This window comes from Helianthus annuus, chromosome 6 (assembly GCF_002127325.2).
Source record: "Helianthus annuus cultivar XRQ/B chromosome 6, HanXRQr2.0-SUNRISE, whole genome shotgun sequence".
Taxonomy (NCBI): Eukaryota; Viridiplantae; Streptophyta; class Magnoliopsida; order Asterales; family Asteraceae; genus Helianthus; species Helianthus annuus.
In genome coordinates, this window is record NC_035438.2 from 83,193,318 (window position 1) to 83,204,110 (window position 10,793).

The following is a 10,793-nucleotide window of genomic DNA, read 5'->3' on the forward strand; positions in this document are numbered from 1 at the left end:
AAGGGTTCCATCAAAACTACCAACCAAGCCACCACCAAACCTACCACTAAACCCACTCCATCCAAACCACCACCCAAAACTAACTCTAGCGGTAAGAAGCGTAATAAATCGAGTTGCAATTTCGTCGTGGTAACCCCACAAACCAACCCCAACACAACAGCAACAACTCACCAACCCAAACCCAGAGCTGACCAAGCGGGCTTACACTAGGACTTTTCCCAAGTGTACCACTTGTAGCTACCACCACTTAACCACAACCACGTGCTGCCTTTGCAGTACATGCAATCGGTTTGGGCAATTCAACATCAATGCCGAAGTGGTCCTAAACCGCAAGGTAACGAAGCCCAAGCCCAAGCCCAAAATCAGCAACTGGAAAACAATGGTCATGTGTGTTATAAATGTGGTTACCTAAATCATCTCAGCTCACAATGCCCGCAACGCAACACTCAAGTCGAAGCTCAAGCACCTCGCGGACGCGCATTCGTTATCAACGCTAATCAGGCGCAAAATGACAACAACATCGTGAACGATACGTTTCTCGTAAACGGATTATGTGCTTCTATGTTATTTGATACTAGTGCAGATAAAGTTTTGTATCTGTTGAATTCGAACCACTACTTAAATGTACATGAACAAAGCTACCAAATCTTTTTAACGTCGAAGTCACCAATGAAAAATCCATAACCATTGATTCCGTTCTTAATGATTGTACCCTAAATCTCAACACACATGAATTCCTATTGAACCCATACCCATGCAATTGGATAGTTTTGACATCATAGTAGGCATGATTGGCTTCGTAAATTATGTACCGAAGTTGCTTTCTAAGAAAAGTTTATTCGTCTTCCACTTCCGTCTAGTGACACCTTGCACATCTATGGCATGAAACCCTCATAGGGTCTCAAGCTTATGTCATGAACTCAAGGAACAAGTACTTGCGCAAAGAGTACTTTGACTTTCTAGCCCACATTATGGAAAAGAAGGACAAAGGAAAAAAGCGTGAGTGACGTTCCAGTCGTTTGTGATTTACCCAACGTTTTTCCCGAAGACCTACCTGGTTCTCCTCATCCTTGTTCCATCGATTTTCGTAATGACTTCATACCTGGTGCTACACCTGTTGCTAAATATCAATACCATCTCGCACCTTCGGAGATGCAAGAGCTATCATTCCAACTTCAAGAATTACTTGATAAAGGCTTCAGACGTCCTAGCACTTCTCCTTGGGGCGCTCTGGTCCCTTTTCATGAAAAAAGGGATGGTTCCTTCCAAATGTGGATCAATTACTGTGAACTTAACAAACTCACCGTCAAGAATCGCTATCCTCTTCCTCACATGAACAACCTATTCGATCAACTTCAAGTCGCGACGTGTTTCTTAAAAATCGATCTTCATTCCGGTTATCATTAACTCCGAGTCCTCGAAGATGACATTCCAAAAACCGCTTTTCATACTAGATACGGTTAGTATGAGTTTGTGGTTATGCCCTTCGGTTTGACCAATGCACCCGCGGTCTTCATGGATTTGATGAACCGTGTGTGTAAACTTTACTCGGACCTTTTTGTGATCGTATTCATCGATAATATTCTCATTTATTCCAAAACCAAGACCAAACACGAGCGACCCTTACGTTTAATTCTAGAACTCCTTCGTGTCGAATGACTATACGCAAAATTCTCCAAGTGCGAATTTTGGCTAAAGGAAGTTTAATTTCTTGGTCACGTTGTGAATGGGAAAGGCATTAACGTTGATCCCACTCAAATCGAAGCCGTTAAAAACTGGATTTTGCTAAAATCGCCGTCCAAAATTCGTTCTTTCCTAGGATTGGCGGGATATTACCATCGGTTCGTCTCCAACTTCTTGAAAATCGTCGTTCCTCTCACCTCGTTAACTTAAACGGATAAACCTTTTGTTTGGGGTTCCGAACAAGAGGAGTCTTTTCAAGCACTCAAGAATTTTCTTTGCAACGCTCTTAGAATAGTCCTTCCAGATAGAAACGACGACTTCGTTATCTATTGCGATACTTCTGACCAAGGTCTCGGTTGTGTTCACATGCAATGAGACAAGGTTATTGCCTATGCAACACGACAACTCAGAATACGTGAAAAGAACTACGCCACCCATGATCTTGAACTTGGTGCGGTTGTTTTTGCGTTAAAGATTTGGCGAAACTACCTTTACGGTACCAAGTGTGTGGTTTTCACTGGCCATAAGAGCCTTCAAAACATCTTTAATCAAAAGGAACTCAACATTCGTCAAAAGCGATGGGTGGAGTTGCTCAACAACTAAGATTGCAAGATTCTCTACCACCGCGGTAAAGCGAATGTCGTTGCCGATGCCCTTAGTAAAAAATGTGAAAAGTATCTGTTGCCTCCAAATCTAAACCGACATTCAGACCCGTATTCGCGAGGCACAATACTCATCTGTCAATGAAAATAGTTTGTATAACGAGATGAAGTGTGGTGCCGAAAGTCAACTTGCAACCAAACCTAATGGCATATCCTATTATATCGACCGCATTTGGGTTCCAAATCGTGACAACATTCGCCGCCTCTTGATAAAAGAGGCACACAAATTCCGATACTCCATTCATCCCAGTGCGGATAAAATGTATCAAGGTCTCCGTTAAATCTATTGGTGTCGGGGCATGAAGAAAGACGTTGCGCAATTCATATCCAAATGTCTCACATGTTCCAAGGTGAAAGCCAAACACCAACGCCCTTCGGGTCTATTTGAACAACCCGAAATCCCGGTGTGGAAATGGGAGAGCATTGCGATGGATTTCATAACGATAGCATTAAGGTGATCATCGACCGCTTGACCAAATCCACTCACTTCCTCCCCATCCGGGAAGATTACCAAGTTGAGAAATTAGCTCGTATATACTGAAGAAATCATCTGCCATCACGGTACTCCCATCGACAATATTTCGAAATGCAATGGTCGTTTCACTTCTCACCTTTGGCAAACCTGTTAAACCGTAATTGGTACTCAACTAAATCATAGTGCGGCTTTCCATCCCCAATCCGATGGTCAAACCAAATGTACTATCCAAACTCTCGAGGACATGCTTCGTTCGTGCGGGATTGATTTTGGTGGCAATTAGGACGTACATTTACCATTGCTCGAATTCTCGTACAATAATAGTTACCACTCTAGTATCTAAATGGCTCCATTCGAAGCCTTGTATGGTCGTAAGTGTCTTTCGCCTATTTGCTGGCACGAGATCGGCGAAGCACAAATCCCGGTCCCAAGCTCATACATGAAACGACGGACAAGATCTTACACGAGACCGACAAGCGACGTAATCCCTTAGAATTCAATGTTGGTGATCAAGTACTCCTCAAGGTATCCTTTTGGAAAGGATTCGTCCGTTCCGGTAAGAAAGGCAAACTCAATCTAAAGAAATACTTAGCTGATGAAGGACTTCAAATTCCACTCGACGACATTCGCATCGATGAGTCCATGCACTTCTTCGAAAAACCAGTGGAAATCATGGATCGTGGAACAAAAAAGCTCAGGCAAAGTTGTCTCTCTATTGTTAGGGTTCGTTGCGAAGGAAAGCATGGTGTGGAGTTCACTTAGGAACTCGAAAGCGATATGAAGACCAAGTACCCACATCTTTTTCCCGAGTCTTCCTCTTGAATAAATTTCAGAATGAAATTCCCTAAAGTAGGGGAGACTGTAATGATTCATATTTCGATACTTTCTATTTTTAGAAAGCTTGTATTTGTGTTTCATACCAATCCTTGTAATCTTGAGATGTTGATCATGATGGAAATACATTATTATTCACACTTGTTTATTTATACATACATGCTACTTAATCAGTCTTGAAAAAGTGTGTCACATACGAAACCAAACCATACTTCATGATTATTTTATGATCGTAATATTATGCATACTTATTCATACTATACATAAGCTTATACATGCCTTAGAATGCCCTATAAACACTAACATATTAAAGGTATTACATAAATGAACAAACCACCAACGCCCAAGGGCCAAAAGTGAAAAATTTGCACACTAACATGCTTATAAACCGTAAGGTGGTCCATACGGTCTGTAAGCATATTTGACAGGCAAAAATGTTGACAACTCGTAAATTAACTCCGAAATCCACCTTCTCAACCACTTTTTCCACCTCCTTTCTCCTCCAATCACCTTCTAACATCCTCCCCTATAAATCCAAGCCTTCTCTAACACATTTCCACTTTCCATAACCTCATTTCACTCTCAAACACACAAAGATTTTCAATAAAACTCTAACTTTGGATAGATTACTACAAGTTAAAACTTGTGAGTTTTAACATGCATCTTCAACCCTTCCTTCTCATTTCTTGCTTTATAACTCCTTGGATAACCTCTAAGGATGTTACCTAATGTTCACCAAGGTGCAAAAAGGTGGTACATCACTTATATGAGGCTCCAAAGTGTTACACCCCAACCGATGGCAGAAACATCAGAGTGAGATGAATGAGATTGCTTGAGACTTCATAACACTATTTGCGACAATAATTATAATAAACTGATTTCATTTCATAACAACATTGTCAAGTACAACATGAGAAATTCAAATTACAACAACTGTTTCAAATACAATGACAATACAAGAAACAAATACAACATAATTCAAAAGTGATACAACAACATAATCCAATGAGTCTAAGTGTATATCTAGAAAATCCCTACTAAGTTTCATCCATCTCAACATCATCAACCTGCAATATGTTTAAAAATACATGGTTCAATACAAAAGTATTGGAGAGTATACAAATTTAATACATAGCATAAGTATAAAATATTTTAAATGAATCCACATGGAAAACTTAATTATCAAGATTAACTTAAAACTGGCATGCGAATATTCAAGTCAATCCTCTTATTACCATAAGTATTAAATTTAACATGACCACAAGACTACGGGCGGTGCGTTACTCCTATAACGCTATACATGTTAAATGGAGGCTCGTACGAAGTTAATGATATGTTTATCACATAAGAATAACCCAGATAGACGAATCAAGTATAACATATTAACATGCATGTATTGGATTGTTTGTGTGTTTGTATAAAAGTTTAAGTGTAACTGTGTAGGTTTCATAGTAAACACGTTGCACCCAAAGTGTGAAAAGTAAAAAGGGCATTCGAGTATAATCACAGTTTTGCTAAATCTTCTTTAGTTAATCCCTCGAGAGTTGAGTTTTACGAGCACCGGAATGCCAAGTTTACCCTACAGGTGGTAATCGAAGGCGTGAGTTGTTGGAGATTGAACGGAGGATTTGGATTTGGAATTAAAGTACGTAGTATCTAGTATAATAGTATAATAGTATAATAGAATAGAAAGTATATTCTGTCCAGGCACTCGTTAAGACACTGAGTTTTTATGTGGTTTCACGGGTCCTGATTTACCCGACAGAATCAGTAACGAGGAACGCGGAAACAGAATAAACGGAAACCTTAATGATACAAACTGTTCGGGTGACGTGACAATTCGCACGACAGGAGTCCTTCGCGCGAAAGGGAGCCTTTCATACGCCAGTTATCTGTTTGGTGGGAACCGAACTTCGTGCGAATGTTTTAACCATTAAACGGCTAAGTTTGTGGGTCCAGTTGTGCCATTAAATTATAATATATAGTCTAATACTCCGGAATGTTTATAGAATTCATAGAAGTAATGCATGGAGGTAATAACCTCGTTATCGTTCACCAAAGCACAAGTTAGTTAGCTTAGTTAACTAACCAGTTGGTCATGAATAACAGGAATGTAAATAATAGGAATTAAATAACCAAACAACCGAACAAGAACATCCCGGGTGTGTCGTCTCAACATGGAAAGAGTTAACTAAGTGTTGGAGGCTAGACAGGGTTAACTTATTCTAGGTCTAGGAGATTATTTGGGTGTTCGCTTTACAAGTCCGAGTGAAGTGGTGGAACTAGATTGGAAGCCAAGGCATCCACGGTTCACACACTGTTATATCAGAATCGTTGATATCGAAAATGAAGATCTGATCAACATACAACACTTAGAAAATGTCAGAATGAGGTGAATCAGCACCTTCCTTGCGAGAGGGTGTCTCTGTCGTGCGAAAGGTGTATCCTTTCTTGTGACAGGACTGCCTTTCGTGCGAGAGGCTCTGTTTCAAGATGAAACAGCTCGGTTTTGGTTGAACTGTTCATCTTCTCGGCTGGAATCGACTCTAACACTAACCCATAGCCATGAAATTAGTTTGTGAGCTCGGTGAGTCTCTGATTCAGCCAATTTTAGTAACAAAATGTTTGTTTTATAAAAAGTTTGAAAGGTTATCTTCACTTATTCAGCTTGGTCCTCATTATGTGAGAGTTATAAGCTGATTGCCAGGGCAAATTTGCATAACCAAGTAAGGTAATGAGAAGAATGTAGAAAAGTTTAGAAACGTAAAAGAAATTAGAAGAAATGAGAGTGTTTGTGAGATGTAAGATAGTTCTAGAAGTAAGGGACAACAAGTGTGCAATTTCAGACAAGTAGAGAGAATTTCGGAGTTGTGGAAGTTGAGAAATGAAGAAGTAGGTTTGTATTTATAGGGTTAGGTGGAGTTTGGGGCAATAGGGACCTTCCGGGCGAAAGGGCCTTTTGCACGAGATGGTCTCCCTTATTGCAAGAAGATTCAAGTTTGTTGTTTTACGCGCGTTTTGTCAGTTCAAGCGTTTTAAACGTGTAAGTGCAATACATAAGTGTAATGTATGAATAAATGAATGTATAAATGGATTTTGCATGCATAAACAAGTAGGGGTTTGCGTATATTTGTATCAAGTATGCACGTATAATCAAGTATGTAACTAATGTATAACAAGTATTTACGAATTATGTATAACAAGATGTATAAAAAGATTGAGTTTCCATTATGATTCAAGTCTCGGATTACAATTATTGAAATGAAATACGAATACAAGGAGAATATAAGACAAAGTTTCTAAATAAGGAAAGTTACAAAAATCGAGGCATTACAGTCTGCCCTCCTTTAGGAAATTTCGTCCCGAAATTTATCAAGAGGAAGATGCAACGAACAGATGTGGATACTTAGTCTTCATGTCACATTCGAGTTCCCAAGTAAACTCAGCACCACGTTTTCCTTCCCATCGTACCTTAACTATGGGAATTCGACTGCGCCTCAATTGCTTGACACCTCGATCCATGATCCCGACAGGTTTCTCCACGAAGTGCAGAGTCTTGTTGATTTGAAGATCCTCGAGTGGAACTTGAAGTCCTTTTTCAGCTAGGCATTTCTTCAAGTTTGAGACGTGAAAGGTAGGATGAACATTGTTGAGCTCTTGAGGTAGGTCCAGTCGATACGCTACCTTGCCAATCCTTTCGAGAATCTTGAAAGGACTTATGTAGCGAGGATCGAGTTTCCCTTTCTTACCAAATCGAACTACACCCTTTTAAGGGGATATCTTGAGAAGTACAAAGTCACCTACGTTGAATTCCAAAGGTTTGCGACGCTTGTCAGCGTAACTCTTTTGTCGGATCATGGCTTTAAGCGAGTTGTCTTGAATCTGCAAGATCTTGTCCATTGTCTCCTGTATAAGCTCGGGACCGGTGATTTGAGCTTCTCCGATCTCATGCCAACAAATAGGCGAACGACACTTACAACCATACAATTCCTCGAATGGTGCCATTCGAATACTCGCATGATAACTGTTGTTGTACGAGAATTCGATCAAAGGCAACTGCATATCCCAGTTGCCACCAAAATCGATTACGCAAGAACGAAGCATAACCTATAGAGTGTGGATAGTACGCTCGGTTTGACCGTCAAATTTAGGGTGGAAAGCGGTATAAAGATTAAGATGAGTACCAAGAGCGGATTGAAAAGTTTACCAAAGACGAGAGGTGAAACGACCATCACGGTCTGAGATGATGTCAATAGGGATACCATGACGACAAATGACTTCATATGTGTAGATACGAGCCAATTTCTTAACTTTGTAATCTTCACGAATGGGGAGAAAGTAAGCAGACTTGGTCAATCGATCAATGATTACCCAAATGCTTTCGTGACCAAACGAAGTGCGAGGAAGCTTAGTAACAAAGTCCACTACAATACTCTCCCATTTCCAGACAGGAATTTCTGGCTGTTCGAGCAAGCCAGAGGGACATTGATGTTCAGCCTTGACCTTAGAACAAGTGAGACACTTGGAAACGAAGGTGATGATATCTTTCTTCATGCTAGGCCACCAATAGGACGTACGCATATCGTGGAACATCTTGTCAGCACCAGGATGAATAGAATACCTAGATTTATGTGCCTCCTTCATTAGAAGTTCATGAAGATCACCACGATTAGGAACCCAGATGCGATCGAGATGGTGCATAATACCATCGGATTTGGTTACAAGACTTTCTTCTGCACCACATTTCATCTTGTTATAGAGGTTACCCTCGTTAACAGATGAGTATTGAGCTTCTCGAATGTGGTTTCGAAGATCGTGCACGAGTCGGAAGTAACGAACACTCTTCACATCAGTTTTACGACTAAGGGCGTGGCCACAACATTCACTTTACATGGATGGTAGCGAATTTCGCAATCACAGTCATTTAACAAATCTACTCAACGATGCTGACGCATGTTGAGTTCCTTTTGATTGAAGATGTGCTGAAGGCTCTTATGGTTGGTGAAGACACACACTTAGTACCATAAAGGTAGTGTCGTCATATCTTCAAAGCAAAAACAACTGCACCAAGTTCAAGATCGTGCGTAGTGTAGTTTTTCTCATGGATCTTGAGTAGCCTCGACACGTAAGCGTTAACCTTGTCCCCCTGCATAAGAACGCAACCAAGACCTTGGTTAGATGCATCGCAATACACGATGAAATCATCGTTACCATCGGGAAGAGCAAGGATAGGAGCATTACAAAGCATGTCATTGAGAGTTTGAAAAGACTCCTCTTATTCGGGACCCCAAAAAAAGGTTTATCTTTTTGAGTGTGTTAGTGCATTAATGTCTATCGCCTTCGTCAATCCGAGCCGTAGCGAGAAACCGAAGAAATCAAGCTCTTACTGTAATATTTAGATAGAATTAGTAAGGTGGCATTTTGGTAATTAATGAGAAATCTCATTAATTCCAAGGCCTATAAATAGGAGCCTTAGATTTAATGTTTAAGACTTTTGCTCCATTTGAAGATTTTAGAGATCCAAGTCTAGAGAGAGAAAGTCTAGAGAAGAAAGTCTCTCCACGTGATTCTCGTTGCTTGTACACGTCATATCTTCAATAAAATCATGGTTCTAGTACGTTATTGTGTGTTCGGTCACGCACGTTCACGGATTCCGCACGTCGAACGTTCGTTACGCAATCGAACGGTATCAACACCGGTCCTACAAGTGGTATCAGAGCTAGGAGCTCGATTGCACGATCAAACGCATTGATTCGTACCAGATTTCAGCAATTTCAGATCCGATTTTCATCAATTTCTTCATTTTTTTACTTTTATCACGTTTTTCACTAAAAAACGTCAAATTGAACGGGTTTTTTACGGTCCGAATCAGCTGAATTTTTGATATATTGTGCGAAAATACCTGATCTATAACCCTACCAAGTTTCAGATCCAAACTCCTAGCCGTTTACGAGAAATCGGAGTTTTTCGGTCCGTTTTTGCGTCAAAAATCAGATAGATTCGCTTTTAGGGTATCAGGCAGGTCCGCTCATGTGTCATTAAACAGGTTCGTTTATGTGGTAGAGGAGGTTCGCTCATTGGGTTCGCTTATTGTGACATTTTAAGTGGTTCGCTTTTATGGTTCGCTCATAAGTACATCCAGTAAGGTTCGCTTATTGTGACATGTGTGGTTCGCTTGTGTGAACTTCTTGATTCCGCTCATATGAACAAATCATGATTCTGCTTTAAATGTGACTGTCCAATTGAATTAAAAGTGATTGGTGATTGTCGGACTTTGTAAATGAAAACCTGAGACTTCAATTTGTGAATTTTAAAGTTTAGCGGCCAAATCAAGTTGATCATAAAAATGCGGCCCAATTAAAATCCATATATTAGAAGTATTGCCGGCCACATATTAATAAGATACAGGCCGGCCCGCATAACTGTCACCAAATCTGAAAGGTAAGCCCAGTAATAGGCATGTGATATTGCATCAGCTATATAATATGTCAGCTCATTGGGATTTGTCAACTTAAAGTTGATGTGTTATTTGTCGGCTGCATCACATGCCCATGTGACTTCATTAGTTTACGGTCCAATTGGAAAGTAGTTGAATTGAGTAAAAAGAAATTGTCAGTCCCAATTTTGTCGGCCCAATATTATAACGGTTTAGTGGGGTGTTTGGCTTAACCATATTTGAACATTTGGACATTAATTCAAACGGCCCTATCATATGTGTTGATGATTTTGATGTTGTGAACTTAGTGGATATTGAGGTCCAATAGAATCAATTTAAAGTTTAGCGGCCAAATCAAAAGTTTTAAATCAAAGTTTGTTGGGCTTTAATGATCGCATGTGATGTATTGAATATATAGTTATCGGCCCATTCAATATAAGTTTTAAGGCCCAAGTAAACATATTTGTTCATTTGACATTTTGACAGCCCAAGACTTTTCTGGTTAAGGAGTTGTTTTGTGCGAGAAGCCCATTTTATTCAGTAATTTCACTTGAACGACAGTGAAACGAGTTTGCGAATCTTTGACACGAGTCTTAGATTGACTTCATCAAACGTATACTTTTACGTATTCGTTTTGTTTTGAACTGATCATTTGTTCGTTTGTTTGCAGTGAGAAACGTGGTTTGTCAAACATCAGATATTT